Genomic DNA, 16,425 nt, shown 5'->3' with positions numbered 1-16,425 from the left:
GACTGGGGTATGACACAGAATTTTCAAAAAGTAACCTGAAATGCTCTTTCAATCACCTGAACGATAAAATAGCTAGAGTTGGAGCCCTCCCTTTTCCCAAGGGATAGAGTTAACAGTGTTTTCAGAAGAGGAGCTGTATCTTCACCCTGGGTTCCAAGGTGCCCATATTCAGAGTAGCTGGTTTTCTCACATAGCTGACAACTAATTGCAGATTGCCTGTCATCCAAAAAATCTATCTGCACTATCTTTACAAGAGGCTCATACCTTGTCCCCATAAGAAGAGAGAGCAGTTAGGGCAATGTTCTTCCACTACAACATAAGCCCCTATGTATCCAGCAGGGGGCTGGTCCTTATCCACCACTCCGTGGGATGTTGAGTCTTCAGGAACGTGTTCCTCTCTTACTGACATCCAATCAGCTCTTAAGTTTCTCCAATAAAGCCTATTCTTTGACCACGTGACTCTATAGAATTCTCCTTGAACCTTGTTGCACAATCGTGAGCTGAGACAGGTAACAACCATCCCTAGTTTTGATATCCTTACCTGTAAAATAGGAACTATGCCAATTACAATAATGAGTTATTGTGATGACAGAGCAAGATAATTCATTTAAGATAAATATTTAGCATGGGGTCTATTTTATATGGCTAATAGAAAAATTTTACTTATGGATAGAAGAATTAAAACTAAACAGCCTGGGGACTTCCTTGGTGGTGTAGTGGTTAAGAATCCACCAGCCAATGCAGGGGACATGGGTTCAAGCCCTGGTCTGGGAAGATCCCACATGCCACGGAGTAGCTAAGCCCATGCACCGCAACTACTGAGCCTGCGCTCTAAAGCCCACAAGCCACAACTATTGAGCCCACGTGCCACAACTACTGAAGCCTGAGTGCCTAGAACCTGTGCTCTGCAACAAGAGAAGCCACCGCAATGAGAAGCCCACGCACCGCAACGAAGAGTAGCCCCCGCTCTCCGCAGCTAAAGAAAACCTGTGTGCAGCAACAATGACCCAAAGCAGCTAACTAATTAATTAATTTTAAAAGAAACTAAATAGCCTCAATTTCCCAAATGAATGATAAGTCATGGTTCTGGCCTCAACAAAATCACTCTCAAGATAACGGAACAGAGAGTGACATTAGCGTGTGTGGATAGCGTGACTGGAGGTGGTGTGGCTGGAAAGGTTATCTACAAAAAGGGAGGGACTGCCAAGAAGTAGATCTACCTCTGCAAATTTATCCTACTAACAATTGTAGATTGTATTTTCACTTGTAATCGTAACTCAAGACTTCTTTCTTTGTGTTTGTGTATGTACATACAATTTATGTATATGCCAAATATATGAGCAGAAGTCCCTGAATTATCATGGGTAAATCTCTTGCTATATGACTGAACTCTAAGGACATATGTGTCTACAGCCTTTGTTGGATTGATTGGTTACTATTTGCCGGGGATCTGTTTTAAGACTACGTGGACAGGAAGCTGTGAGGTGGAAGGTTCTCTACAAAGCAGGTTATTATAAAGAAAGCTGGCCAAAGGAAACTATATAAAAGATAAGCTATAATTGTGTAAATAAAGCAGTCCAAGCAAAGACAAATTCTTGTGTTGCAGCTGCTCCTGAATCTATTCTTACTGCTGCTAGGGCTGGCCAGAAGGACCAAAACTTCCGTTATGGGCAATATTGGAGAAATGAGACCGCACTTGGGCCCGCTGCGATGCAGCCTGTGTGCCTATAGGGATGAGACCGGGGCCCAGGAAGGAAGAAGGTGAGCATGTGAGCAGGGGAGTAAGAGTGGATCCGATCAATTTCATCGTGCATCCTTGTTCAGGAACAGAGCCAGCTGGATAGGAAGGAAGAGGCACCAATCCCCACAGGACTCCCCAGATAACTCAAGGAATTCGACTCAATCAGAATTTAACCCTGTAGACTACTCAGACCTTTGGGGCCTTTTAAATGCAAATGAAACCAAGAGTGATGGAAATCTTACCATAAATGAACTAATATTTGGATCTGAGTGTAAAGGAGTATAGGAAGCTTTTTCTCCATGGCAGTTACAGGGTAGGATGGAGACAAGACAAGAGCTCTGGTACTGCGAGGGAGGGAGAAACAGTCTGGGAGGAGAGGGGACTGATGGGAAGTGAAAGGCAGGGATGGAAAAGACCATGTTGCCGAATCGCAGGAGAGAGTCAGGCTTTCCCTGGGAGGAGGGCCTTGACAGAGGAGTGGGAAGCCTAACACTCTCTGTATCTCTAAAATCAGAAGACACCCCTGAGAGCCAGCATTTTAATTTTCACACTGCAATCTTTGATGCTTTGCTATAATTGTGTCAAACTCTGTAGTAATGGCAGATATACAGACTTGCTGTAGAATAAGAGGTAAACAGAATGGTGAGGAAATGCCTCATTGTTGAATCCCAAAGGCCTCTAGTTGTCACCCACCAAGGATAGTGACTGCTAAGGCCACTCTCTCTGTCCTTGCTGTCAACATTGGGTGACACGTGTTAAAAGTGCTGGGAAGGGAGCTTTCTGTCTTTAGGACAAAGCATTGCTCTCCACTTGGAAGGTGCATTCAATATGCCATCGTAGGACGAGTGAACTCTCCCAGCAGCACATAACGAGAAAATACTGCAGCCCTGGGCAATAAACTGCGAATATTTCAGAATCTCAAAGACGACACCCGTTGTTGCTTCCTCTAACTACAGAATATGGAATTTTACACGGTACTAACAACAACAGCAACAACAAAAAGCTGCAATTTTTTCTCTTCCTTACCATGGAAGAGTTCCTTAGTAATTTCAAATTTAGTTAAGGTCACTTTGCGTTTTTCTTTCAGGAATTGATTCCTAACAAATGTCAAATCCCGCAAAAGTAAAATAATCACCTTCCAAATATCAATCTTGTAAAACAGAGGCAAGATCAGAAAATTAGTAGATCATACTTTATGCGTGAATTCTTCTCACAGCCTAACGCTTGGTTAATTTAACTACCCTCATTCAATTATCACAAAGAATGGTGTTCCCCTCCCCTTGCTCCACTACCCAAACCCTCAACAAGGAAGAGTTGGCTGGAGAAGTAAATGACTTAATAATTGCCTCAAAATTCACTAACATTAATTAGATATGGCACCTCCCCTAAAGATCACAGTAGTCACCTACTGGAATAACAAGTGACAAGACAGGAAACCAAATTGTCAACATAGGTACAAAGACTGCTAATTTATTGAAGGTTGGTGAATAACAGGGAGTGTTTTATTAATATTATTCCCTTGTGCTCCATCTTCAACCAAATCCTTTTATTCACACTGTTTATTTTCCTGATTTTGAAAATAATAAATGCCCCTTTTGGAGAAATCAAGGAGACAGAGAAAAATACAAGAAAACAATAGTAATTAATAATAAACTACCAACCATACATACTCATTGTAACAGACCAACATTCTTCTTTCAGTTTTTTGGTATATATGAGTCTTATCCATCACACCATGTATACAATTTGCATTTTAGCCTTAAAAGGATATTCTCTTTTCATTAAACTATTGTAATATTAATGCCTATATTATATTCCATTTTACTGCCATTTGAGTATTTTTTCTAACATTAAAAGCTTTAACAAAAATCTTCATGCACAAATAGTTTTTATTTCAGTTGACTTGTTAGAGTAAAACTCTTGGAAGAGGTATTTCTGAACCAAAGGGTTAGAAAAGAATAAATGGTAAGTTATTTTCCAGAAAGTTTTCTTTACTTTATAACCTACTTAATCTTCTGCCAGCCATATAAAAGGGCGCTCTCATCTCTGTGCCCTCTCATCAACCCAAAATATTTCTCCTGAACATATTTTCTAATTCAATATGTGAAAAATGATGTCTCAAATTATGTTTAATCGATCACTTCTAAAGCTGAATCATTTTTACAGTCAAGTGTAGTTTCCTTTTGTGAATTGTTGGAATATGTTCTTTGTTGATTGATATTTTAGGATTTTGAGGGAGGTTGTTAGAAATTTGTATAACCATGGTAAATATTCAACATCGTAATGTTTTCTTTTATATTTGAAGTAAATATTTCTCCCAGCTACTTTTTCTTAACTTTGTTCATAGTGTTTAAGCTTTTTATTTAATTAAATGTTTTTATTGTCCTATGTGGTTTTTTCCCTCAGTTCCTTTAAGTTTAGAAAAATTCCTCCCCTTTTGCAGATTAGATATGCACCATCTACATTTTTAAAATAATTGATTTATGGTTGGCTACTACACGTAAGACCCTGATTTGATCTCACTCTGATAATATTGGTGTACGACTTGTAAAAGTTAAACTTGAGTCTTTTTCAAATAGGAAAATGCATTATTTTCCCCACTCATTTGTGATACCAGTTTTTTCCAGAAATTCAGTTCTAGTATATTCCAGGATCTACTTCTGCTTAGGCCAGTCTAATCTTATTTTAAGTGTTGCCTACAGATTTAAAAAAAAAAAAATAGTACTTGTTTTTTAATTGTTACTGTTAAAATTAAATGAAACTGAAACTTGTTAATGAAATTAGCTAACCAAATTTTCCACTGCTGACCAGATATTATAAGAAACATTGAACCTATCATGTTTAATGGTGCATAGATTTTCCCAAAGTGGATAGCTGTGAAATAGAGTGTAACCAACGATTTGAGTATAACTGTGATTAAACTTTCCAATGTTGGAAGACACTTTTAATGGAAGCTATTATCTATATTTATAGTAGTTTCATTTTTTACTTTAGCTGTTTCTTACTCATTTTTTCTCCTTTTTTCTGCAATTGATTTGCAAAGTATTCCATTAATTGCCTCATAACTGTCATATCTATGGAAAATTCTTAGTACGCCTTAAAGTGATCAAGAAAGCTCTTGAGTGTTGAAATATACTATCTTATTTTTAGATCTCTGTGTCTCATCCAGGTTCTGCTTAGGCAAACCTAGTTAGATTTAATGCTGCTGTCATGCATTTGCTATTAAATTATATTAATCTGGGTCAATCAGACCCTTGAGATATGTTTGTCTCTCTAGATTCCTTGCCTGGACTACGTGTCCATGCAATTTCTGTCCAGCTCCAAAGCCAGAGGCATTTAAGCTGGCCAACAATGGTCTCTTGCCTTGATAATATCATGTATCTGGAAGTCTACCTTAAGAATGAGAAACAGAATTTGTGTGGTCCTGTCTGATACTTAACTTTAGCCTTTGCCTGCACCCTTGGTCTTGCCTCATGGATCTCCTATGAAAAAGTCATGATTTGTATTTGTTTGCCTGTTGCAATGTCCAGCGACAAACCATTCTTAGCACCCACTGTTCAGAGCACTGAGTGTAGAAATAGCTGCTCCCTCCCTGTGCCCATGGTGCTCACAGGTCCGGCATCTACAGGGCAGCGTCCCCTCCCTTCCACCCAGAAAAAGTCATGATTTTTAAGGATCTCTATTCCTACTAGGATTGTCCAGATGGGGTAACTTTTCCAGGAGCATGTAGTAAGGTTGGGTATGGAGGGGAGGGATTGAGGTGTCTATATTCAAGAATAACAAGTTCTGGGCCAATAAACACATCATGATCCATCCCAATACAAGGTTAGTCATATATGAAAATAGTTTTAAAGAAAATGTTGTTTATATCATAAATAAAATAAGAAAAGAAAAAATGATAGCCAGACTGATATCTTCTATAATTTGAGAAATACCTACTTTGCATGAAGAACTATATCAGCACAAGAGACAAAATGTTAAAAGATAAAGTCCCTGTCCCCAAGGAGCTCAGAGCATGGTGAGCAGACTGACTAGGAAGTAGTATAAGAGCTATGAGGATGCCTAGCTCGGAGTGTAAACAGCTGGAAGACTTCCTGGAGAAGGTGACCTATGAACTGAATTTTAAAGGAAGAGAATTTCAGGTAGATAAAATAGCACACTAGAAGGATCAAAGCTATGAGGAAACAGTCCATTTATGGCCCTACAAGTATTCAGCAAAGATCTTAATTGGTCAGTGGCAGGAGGTGGAAATGACAGGTTGAACAGGGCCAAATGATTAAGGTTCTTATATGTTTTGCTAAGGATTCTGGATTCTATTCTAGGCTGTGGGAGGTACTGAAGGATTTTAAGTACTCAGGGGAATGATCAGATTTTCATTTTCAAATGATTTCTCTGGCTGCAACCATGTAACCAGGGAAGGATGGGGGGACACACTGATATAAAAAGGATCGAGGATGATTATAGCAATTCTGGAAGGAAATTATGAGGGTCTTATCTTACTCTGAAGAAATATTAAAGAGCTAAGTAGGCAAAATATGATCATTGATTACATGGTTGAGGAGATGGGGATAAGAAAGAATGAAGGCAGGTCCAGGATGCCCCAGATTCCTGGCTTTGGCAACCAAGTAAAATGTAATGACGTTCACAGAAACAGGGAGCAGCAATATGAGAAGAGATTTGACTGAAGGTAGGCACAACTATCCTGAGTTACTGACCAAATGTGCTAGTGGATACACGGGGCTAGGATTAGGGTGAGTGAGGTACTTGATTGGATGCAAATATCAAGGGTCAAAAAAACTCAGTAATCAAAAGAAATACTATGTTAATGAAAAAAAATTTAAACCAAAATTAAGGCAGAAGTTCATGAGCAAAATTTTACCAAAATATTAAAGGCAGCATCAGTACCAGCGCCATGCCACCACGCAGAAGCACATTTGAGGAAAAGGAAAATCAGGAATACCTATCCTGCTACAGGATTCAGTGGCCACATCTGGAAGCCCCTGCTCCTTAAAGGAAGCTGTGATTCAGATGGATCAGATAGTCCTCAGCTGTGCAGGAGGTTTAAAGAAGGTGTATTTTGTGGGGTTCCCCCCAGCTTTATTGAGAAATAATTGAAAAATAAAATTGCAAGATATTTAAAGTGCACATCGTAATGATTTGACATACGTATACACTGAAAACAATTCCTCCCACCTAGTTGTTCAACACAAGGGAGGTGTTCTTACTTATGTCTTTTTACCCTTCTTTTATAACAGAAGACACTTGAACATGTCTATTGTCTGAGGTTAGAAAGAGCTGACGATGGAGGGCGGGCTTTGGGAGCAGGAGAACAGAGAAGCACAAGGAGAGATGAGGCTGGAGGGAAGGAGGGGAAGATGGGGGCTGACGTAGCTTAGTTAGTAAAGATCTTGAGAACAAAAGGAGTTTCCACTTCGGAACTGACAGTTTTTATTGTCTGGATAACACATCAGTACATCATCCCTTTGCAGATCATTCTTTTCATCTTTTGAAATGTTTATAACATTTCCTCACATCTTTCTACCTTTCTCCCCATCCCCAAATTTAGAGGAATTAGTATGCTATACTTCTCTCCCGTAATCCCCCTCTCTTCTGAGCATCAATCAGCAGTTACTAATGTGAAGCTTCAACAAGGGAAGAACAAAGAAGCATTAAAAACACTGTTTGATGAAAATAACAGAAGTGGTGCTTAAGTGCTGCTCACATCATTTCAAAAATGCTCTTACCCAACCTTCAGGTGGAAATTATACTCAAGGCTGCAATGGTCAGATCCCCAAGTTCACCACAGTCTGCACCTTACAGCAATTTTTCCATAAAACAGTTCTTTTATTTTAGTAATAAAATATCTACTAAAAAGGTGAAAAACAATGCAAGCAAATGCAGTAAATGTTTGCTATTCAGAGAAGCACGTTATTCCTTTGTGCACTACCATTATTTGAGCTAAGTTCCAGAGGTTAATACTAATGGAATGGATTGCAGAACTACTTCTCAAACATGCGATGTATCCAGGCTGTCAAATTAAAGAAGTCTCCAAGGCTGGTGCTTCTCTGGTCATCTTTAATTAAGCAATACTCTGGTGAAACCCTCACAATTAATCTTGAGTTGTTTTTCTCCTACAGTAAATGAAAGGGGAGTTTTTAAAGTATATGTAGTGGCTTGCTCTTTGTTACAATTTTATTTAGAGGAGTATGTTACAAAGACTGAAATGTAATAAAATTGTCCTATTGTCCCCCATTGAAGGAAAACTAAACAAACATAAATTTGCCAGAAAATTAACAAAAGGGATGCTTATCTTTTATATTATTTTATCAATATTTAACTCAATATTATTTTTTGGTTGCATCCATGTCACAAAATACTCCAGGCATATCAGGGCATGTGCTACTCAGTAAACGTAAGTGTATGTTTAGTAATGCTTTTCCACCTCTGGGATCTATTTGGGAAGGAAAAGTGTAATGTTATTTTTCTGTACCTGGAATGATCCAGACTTATCTGCCTGTTAACACTTTACCTATTTGATGCTTCCTACAACATTCAACCTTACCTTATAAGCTATTTTTTCCTTAATTTATCAAACAGTTATTGACTACCATAAATCAATGGATAAAACAATGAAGGAATGAATTAATCAATCAATGTGGTCAGATTCTATGAGCTACATACCTTTGTGACCCCAGTGGAGCCTACCATAGTGCCTGGAACATCAGCAAGTCAAATAAATATGTACCAAATTATTAATTACCTGTGTATTGCACATATTGAAAGACATTTAAATTTACTTCAAGGAATTCTCGCTAAATTATAATCATAGCTTCTGAGGAGAAAATATGTTTCCAGCAACCTGGTCCTTAAAATCTTCAGAAGCACTTTTTCTGCAAAGAGAAATAAACTTTCTTTTGAATGTGGTGGGAGAAGCTGTGGATGATTTCTGAATGTCTGGTTGCTGTCCTCAAAGTTTTAGCAACCACCTGAACCTGAGGGACTTTTATCTAATCTTAACCCTGCACCTGACTGCCAAGCAGAGCTAATCACTTAAGTTCCAGTAAATTAATGGGCTCATCTGTAAAACAAGATTGCCATCAAAGGGCTTCAGAGGAAAGACTAATGATAGAATGACTGAAATGACAGTAGATTTAAAGATTCAGCAATGCTATCCAAATTCAGGGCAAAGCCATTTTCCACACTGTCCCTCAATTGTAACTGTGCTGCTTTTATGAGGATTGAATTCAGTATAAATAAGCTTATGAGAGCTCAGTTGTGCTGTTTTGTATCTGCTGGATTGATGCCAAATGTAAATCCCCTCGCTTTCAAAAATATTAAATGGAAAGCACTTGGAAAATTCATGATATTTTCATTAGATGCCCAAAGACTCTGGACTTAAATGGACAGAACCCTTCCCTATGACTTTGTTAAAACTGCTAAATAGAAAAGCAATTCATACGTTTCTTTTTATCACCTTCTTCCTCTTCTATTTCCTTTCATTTTTCTTTACATTTTGAATTTGACTTTTATGTTTCTGCATCTATGTATTTTTTCACCCTGAAGCAGTTGGAAGGTTTTTGCAGACTCCAGGGTGCCATTTTCAGTGTCTGATGAGGTTCCCCCTTCGATGTGTGTCAAACAATCATTTCCAGGCTCCAGATAAAGAGCCAGGGTGCCCCAGAAGTGCCCTAAGCCCACTGGGGGCTTGCTTGCCTGAGCTGGTTGTGTCTTTCTGGCTGCAGTACATATTTTTCAGCACAAGGATAAATACTGGCTCAAAGGAGAGTGATGAAAAGTATTTCTCAGAGACATAAGATCTGAAAAACTGATTGTTTTTTTCCAGGCACTGTGACATTTATTCAGGATAAGTAAGCATCACTGCACAAGGGGATAGAGGATGTTAACTGAACTGGTGTTGGGTCCACAATGAGACAGAAGAACATCAGAACCAAGGCATACACTGTTCAGATAGTTCATAGGGTCCTTTTCATCACCCGCTTGACTTTACACATCGCCTTAATATGTGGGAAGTTGGTATAGAGTAGACAGAACAACTGTAATTCCACAATATTGGACCACTGATGAACCTAAAAAGCTGTTTCATGTGCAGTGTCTGAAAGAAACCATGTCAGACTTAAAGGAAATCTGGAATCCAAGAATTCAATTTAAAGAAAATAAAGCTGAAGACTGTAATAAAATTGAATATCTCATACCTCTACATTCTAGCAATTAATGATTGATTTTTAAGAAAACCTATTTCTACAAGAATGCCAAGTAATCTTCTTTAGATCTCACTTTTCAATATTTCTTACCACATTCTCATTTGTTAGCTCACTTGATTCTCTTAACAACCCTATAATTAAAAAGTTATGATAATCTACATTTTAGAGTTTAAAAAGCTGAGAGGAATAAATTATATAATTTGATAAGGGTGGTAAAGAGGCCTCTAGAACTCCAGGCTCAATTGAGTGCACCTTGCCCAAAGCCATTCTCACATCATTTGATGAAATAAAATTATCTATTGCATTTATTTTTAAGTTATGTTCAGCCAAAAAAGCTACCTAAGCTCTCAGATGTCTGAAAATCAGCCCAATGAAGTTTAGTTTTTTGACAGTCATCAAACAGTGGAGAAAATAATGTCATCTCCTCTAGAGACTTTAAGCATTTATGTTCTTAAGTCAAAATTCCATCCTGACCTAAGAACAGTAAATTTCTTTCTATGCTATATTTCCCACATTATCCCATTACTTGCTTCCTCCCTCTCTCCATCCCTTCCTCCTTCCCTTCCTTCTTTTAATAAACATGTATCTATAACTAGTAATTACTAAGCACTTGCAATGCACTGGACAGTGTGCTAGGCTCTCCATTGCAAACATTTTAAAGTACAATAAGAGAAACAGGAAGCAATGAAATGAGTCAGCTATTTTGGGAATCAGTTTAGTCACAGTTGCTCCCAGCTGCAGGTGCAACATGTTGGGTTGGGCTGCCCTGAATAGCAAGCACATGCAAGGCACACAGCAGCCTGGCAGTTCACCCTGCAGGCCCATTTATAGCTCTTATCTTAGTTAACACCACTGCTTATATATGTAAAAGATACTTATTAATTCTCATACCAAATATGGAAGGGACCTCAAGATAGATCTAGTCCCCCGGGTTTCAAATCTAACCATGTGCAAGAGGCACTGGTGGTTTTTAAAAGGAATGGATTCTTGAGCTCCACCAAGGAAATCATTGTTTCCAGGAAGGAATTAAAAAAATAAATCTGTGTTTCTAGTAAACTCTCCCAGTGGCTTCTGAGCAGCCTGTTTAAAATGGCATTGGAAAACCTTAGACTATAGTCTTGCTTTTGACTTTTATTATTACAAGATCTAGAATTAGTTCCAATTGTCAGGTTTTCTGAGAAATGCTTCTGTTGAGTCTTGGAAATACCACCAAAAGTAGAAAATGACTTCATAGTCCACTTAATCCCAGCCATTGGAGATGACAGAAGCAAACAGAGTAACCGAGTAGGCCAAGGTAGAGACAACTGGACCCCTCTGGGGCAACCTGAGTAGTGAGTCTGCCAGAGGATAGTGATCATTATACGTAGGCTGACTGAATCCCCTGGTTTGTTTTGGACAAGCCCATTTCTCATGCCCTGCTCGTGGCGACAGTGGCACACCCTGAAGCCAGAAGTCGGGACAGTGATTTCCTGATTCCCCTGCTTCCCGATGAGGCAGTGATGGTGGACCAGTTCTGGGGTGGTATTCTTGGAGTCACTCTTGAAAGTCCAATCTGGAGCTCTTCCCAAGCCTTTCCAAAAAATTGTAAGCACCAATTTATCATGTTAAATTCTTTTCTGCTAAAAATGGAGTGGTTTCTGTTGTCTGTTGAAGAATAGTAAGTGATAAAGATATGAAGAAGGAAAAGAAGGCAGGTGACAAATCAGGAAAAGAGAATTTTAGGCAGAGAGAACAGCAGGTGCAAAGGGTAGTGAGGTTGGAAAAGGACTTGGCATGTCCAAGGAATGGAAGAGGTGATTAGTGCTGGAACAAACAGGTGGGAATGGAAAGGATGAGATATAGTAGGAGACAGACCAGGTCTATGCCAGTGAGATCAAGTTCATATTTTTTCCCAAACAGTGGGAAAATCAATTAAGAGTTTCAATCAGGCATGGTCTAGTTTTAAGAACTTACTCTGGATGCCTTGTAGAAAAAGAAAGCAGGAAGACTAGTTATGGGGCTGTTTCCGTAGTAGTGGTGGTGAAGGTAGTAGTAATAGCAGCAGGGGGGAAGGAGGAATTAAAGATTAGTGCTCAGCTTTAGCTGAGTCAAAGGATAGATGTGGTACAATTCACTGAAATGGGAACTCTTGGGATAGAATAAGTTTGTGTTTGAGGCATCAAGAATTTTTTTGCACAACCTGAATTTGAGATGCTAACTGGACATCCAAGGGTCTGTGTCAAGGAGAGGTGGTAAACAAGAGTCTATAGAAGAACAGTTTCCCATCTAGAGACCCTCATCTGAACCAGGTCAAATTTTTTTATTACAAGAGTCAGGAAAAAACCCTCTGAGCACAGCATATCCAAGCACCTATTTCTTATGTTGGCTATTATCAAAGACCGTCAGCAGTACTACACTATTAACCCTACTACCATGGCCCCTGTGTTTTCCCCCAAATTCATGAATACTTCCTCAGATCCAGTCAGGTCTAGACCTCTCCTGCCTAGTTACCATCTACGAAAAACTAAATCAGGCTGTCTGGTCATCTACAAGCCTCTTACTGTGTATTTACTTCTACCTCTAACACAGACCCTGAGAGAGTAACCTCCAGTCTTCTCGATTTGCTCTAATAACTAGTAACTACCCAGAGAAGCCGATTTGCTCTTCTTTATAAACGTATTCACAGCATCACTAGATATGATGTGCCACAATGCCAGTCTCCTCGTTGGTGTGTAAACCTGCCCACTGCATATGCATGCTTTACCATCATAACCACCAACGTCATCCTGGTGGTGGTCATTTTCATAATTGCTGCATGGTGAAAACTGGCTGTATCAGTCATTCTTTGAACCTATACTTTATCTCCACCTAAATATATTTGTGTGCCTGAAATCTTTACAGAGAGAATACACACGGATATGTGTTGACGCACCTATGTTTTTTATACACATATATGTATGTATGTATATGTGTATATATATGTAAGTATCTGTATATGTGTGTGTGTGTATATATATATAAAACTAGCATTTTGTCATGAATGTGTTATTTTAATTCACAGCCACTAAAATATACAAAAGATTTAAGATTTCACTATCTGAAAATACTGGAGAGTTTCAAAATGTTTAAATGTTCAAACTTTAAGATGAAAGCACTCATCACAAAAAAAAAAGATTCTGGCATATGTATTCAGGAATGGTAGTAAGTAACCAAGGGATTGTTTCTTTTAGGAAATTTCACTATGTTAACTTCAAATCACTTATTATTTTACGTGTTGTCTGGTTTGTTAAACCAGGTTTGCATTAGGTTTGTTACCTAATGCAAGTAAAGAAGACCCAAGCAATCATTAAGTATCACTTAGGGAATGAATTTTAGATAAAAGTTCCATTATTTTAAGATAGGAGAGAACAGATAATTGCAAGGGTTGGTATTAATTTTAATTTGACTGACATTATATTTAGTAGGAAGGAGACGCAAGTAATATCAAGCATGTTTCTTTTCGTTTCGATATCCATGTGAACCTGAGAGAAATCACCTATTACACTGGGAAAATGTGTAAAGAAGGTAATTAGTTAGGGCTCCCCAGAGAAACAAGACCAATAGGATGTGTTTGTGTATATATATATGTGTGTATATATATGTATACACACACACATTTATATGTATTTCAATATATATATTGAAAGAGATTTATAAGGAATTGGCTCATGCAATTATGAACCAACAATCATGGAGCTCAGCAAGTCCCAGGTCAGCAAGCTGGAGACCCAAGACAGCCTCTGGTGTAGTTCCATTTCAAACGCTGTCAGGTTCAAGGATCAGGAAGAATCAATATTTCAGTTCAAGTGTGAAGGCAGGTAAAAGCCAATGTCCCAGTTCAAAGGCAGTCAGGCAGGAAAACTCCTCTTTTACTCATGGGAAGGTCAGGCCTTCAACTGATTGGCTATGGCTCATCCATACTGGGGAAAGCAGCCTGCTTTACTCAGTCTACCAATTTAAGTATAAGTCCAAAGATACCCTCATAGAAACACCGAGAACAATGTTCCACCAAATATCTGGACTCCTCGTGTGGCCCAGTCAAGTTACCACATAAAATTGATCATCACAGGAGGTCAGCATTCTCTCAGGACACAGGATCTTTTGTCTTTTCTCCAACTCCATATAGAGAAGAGTGAACATGAATAGTAACTGACAGAGAGAGCACAGACCACTCTAAGTCTGGTTTTTAAAAAAATTATGTGCATTTCCCTCACATTCATATTTCCAAAGACTCCCATTATTCAATATGCTTCACCCATATCCAATATCTGCCATGTCTACTGGAAACGTGGATAAAACACTCACGAAGACCTTGGTCCTTGTTACCTCATGCCTACCTGGCAGTCCTATCACCAGTCTTTCTTCATAACAATCCATTTCTATACAATCACTTGATAAATTTTCCCAAAACATTCCTATCATCACAACCCTCCCATAGTCAAGAACCTTCAATGGCTCACCAGAGCAGCAAAGGCAGATTAACTTTCATCTCTACAAAGAAGCCATGACTATTATTATGTATTAGACATTAAAAATATTAGAAGTTAAAGTCCCTATATTCACTTTTAGAATTTCAGAACTGTAAGCAAAGTGGAAAGAAGATGAGTATTCTAATGGTACGTGGGGTGTGCATCAGAAGCAAACTGTGAGTGTGCATCGGGGGAACTGGAGTACCCGTCAATATGTCACCTTAGTGGCTTTTCTTTCCTTCATCAGCCTTTTATTTAGTGTCTTCTCTGCCTTAGTCTACCAGGATGGGGGTTACAAAACATTAAAGGCATAGTCCCTGACCTTATGGAACTCAGAAACTAGCAAAAGTAATTCAATAAGGACATTATCCACTTATAGAAGGCTAACTTTAAGACTTTAAGCCAGACATTTGCATTCTCTAGTATAGCCAGACACACCGTAGCTGTTTAATAATAATCTATGTGATACAATTGAATTAGGTTAGGAAACATTTAAATTTAGGCATGTGAATTGAATAAATGTATTTATTTTTCCTTTCTAAAAGGCTAGCCTGATCTCTTTCTCAAAACAGTTTTTTTTTTTTTCCTTCCTTATATATAGTCAGTCTCAGACTCCTGACTTCTCAGTCTAACTGGCCTAATTTAAAAATCATGTTGGCAGCAGCATTTTCCATAACTATCTGGAGTTATAAAGCAGTTAGCCAGAGAAGTGTATTTGACAGCTAAGTTATGTCTCTACAGAAATGCACTGAAATTTAGAACGAGATCAGTTAGGCTTGTAATAACTACTGTTTTCTATAACACCTTTCCCTTCCCTGCGGTGTCTGCCTATGTCATTCTCCTGGAGTCCCGAAGGTGGGTGCTGCGAGAAAGTATCCCGTCACGATGTGTCCCACCCACTATAGCAATAACCCCTTCCTAAATGCCCCTATGAAATGTCAGTTCTCATCTCCTCCTTCTGGCCCCACATCCTCCTCTGTCTAAAACTTCTAACGCATTTTCTATTCCATCTGTGCCTGTGCCCAGAAACTTCAAGAGCCAAGAAACTTTGCTCTCCCTGAGGGTGTTTTAAAGTATCACTCTACTCTCATGCAGAGACAGATTTATTTGAGAATATTTGTAGGCAGAAGACAAAATATCAGTGAAGTGGGAGAGACTAAAGAAATGGCAGCAATTGAGAAAGGAAAGCAGGAGAGTGAAGAGGAAGGATCATGAACATGAGTGCAGGGTTATTCTGGAAACAAGCCCAGCGAGCTGCTCCTCCCTCAATGAAGAGCGGCAATAAACATGTCAAGCAGAGCAGGAAGAAGATAAGAGTTTCTTTAAAAATTTTATGAGGTGGAAAAAAGTAACTGTGGACCACCCTAGAGAGTCTAACCATTTTCCTTAAAGAAGTAGGAAGTGAGATCATTCACGTGGGAAGTGCAGTCGATTATGAAAAAGACTTAAGGCCACCTCCATGAGAAATGTCTTTGGGCATCTATAAAAAGTTAATAACTGTGGTGAGAGCCCAGAGGAAAGTGGCTGGCACAAACATATAATGGTGTAGTCACCGGACTCCTGTAGCATTCAGCCAGTCCCGGACAGGGAGGAAGTCAGAAGTGTGAACAACAGAGCTGATTCTGGAGGCAAATAATTGTAGGGACCGGAAATGGAAAGCCTTAGTGTGACTAACTGACAGGTCCAGGCTTGGGAGGCTGGAGGGACAAACAGGAGCCTGCGTGTACCGTGAGTGTCAGCCGTCCAGGGACATGAGTGGCAGGGGTAACAGAGTTCAGTAGACACAGCCAACTGTTGCCCTCCTTTATGCTGGGAGAGTAGGTCAAACTTGGATGAGTCACACAGCTGTGAACAGGTTTTTCCCAAAAGAGACAATCGAGAAAAATAAAGCAGGTCAATAACCATGCTGTCTCTACGTACAATTTTCTCTACATACTTTTCGATGCAGCCTTTATTTCTACTTCAAAGTTTTGTG

The 16,425-nt window shown here is 39.0% G+C and overlaps 1 protein-coding gene and 1 non-coding gene across 2 annotated transcripts in view; both read right to left on the bottom strand.

Annotated features, from left to right (window-relative positions):
• Positions 1-16,425, bottom strand: part of GRM8 (glutamate metabotropic receptor 8) — a 757,013-nt gene that overhangs the window by 212,510 nt on the left and 528,078 nt on the right. The window lies entirely within an intron of this gene.
• Positions 5,263-5,355, bottom strand: LOC130852872 (small nucleolar RNA SNORA17). The gene has a single exon (XR_009053575.1). It is a non-coding gene; the product is annotated as a small nucleolar RNA SNORA17 (small nucleolar RNA).

This window comes from Hippopotamus amphibius, chromosome 4 (genome assembly GCF_030028045.1).
Source record: "Hippopotamus amphibius kiboko isolate mHipAmp2 chromosome 4, mHipAmp2.hap2, whole genome shotgun sequence".
In the NCBI taxonomy this organism is placed as follows: Eukaryota; Metazoa; Chordata; class Mammalia; order Artiodactyla; family Hippopotamidae; genus Hippopotamus; species Hippopotamus amphibius.
This window is presented reverse-complemented; position numbering and strand designations above follow the sequence as displayed.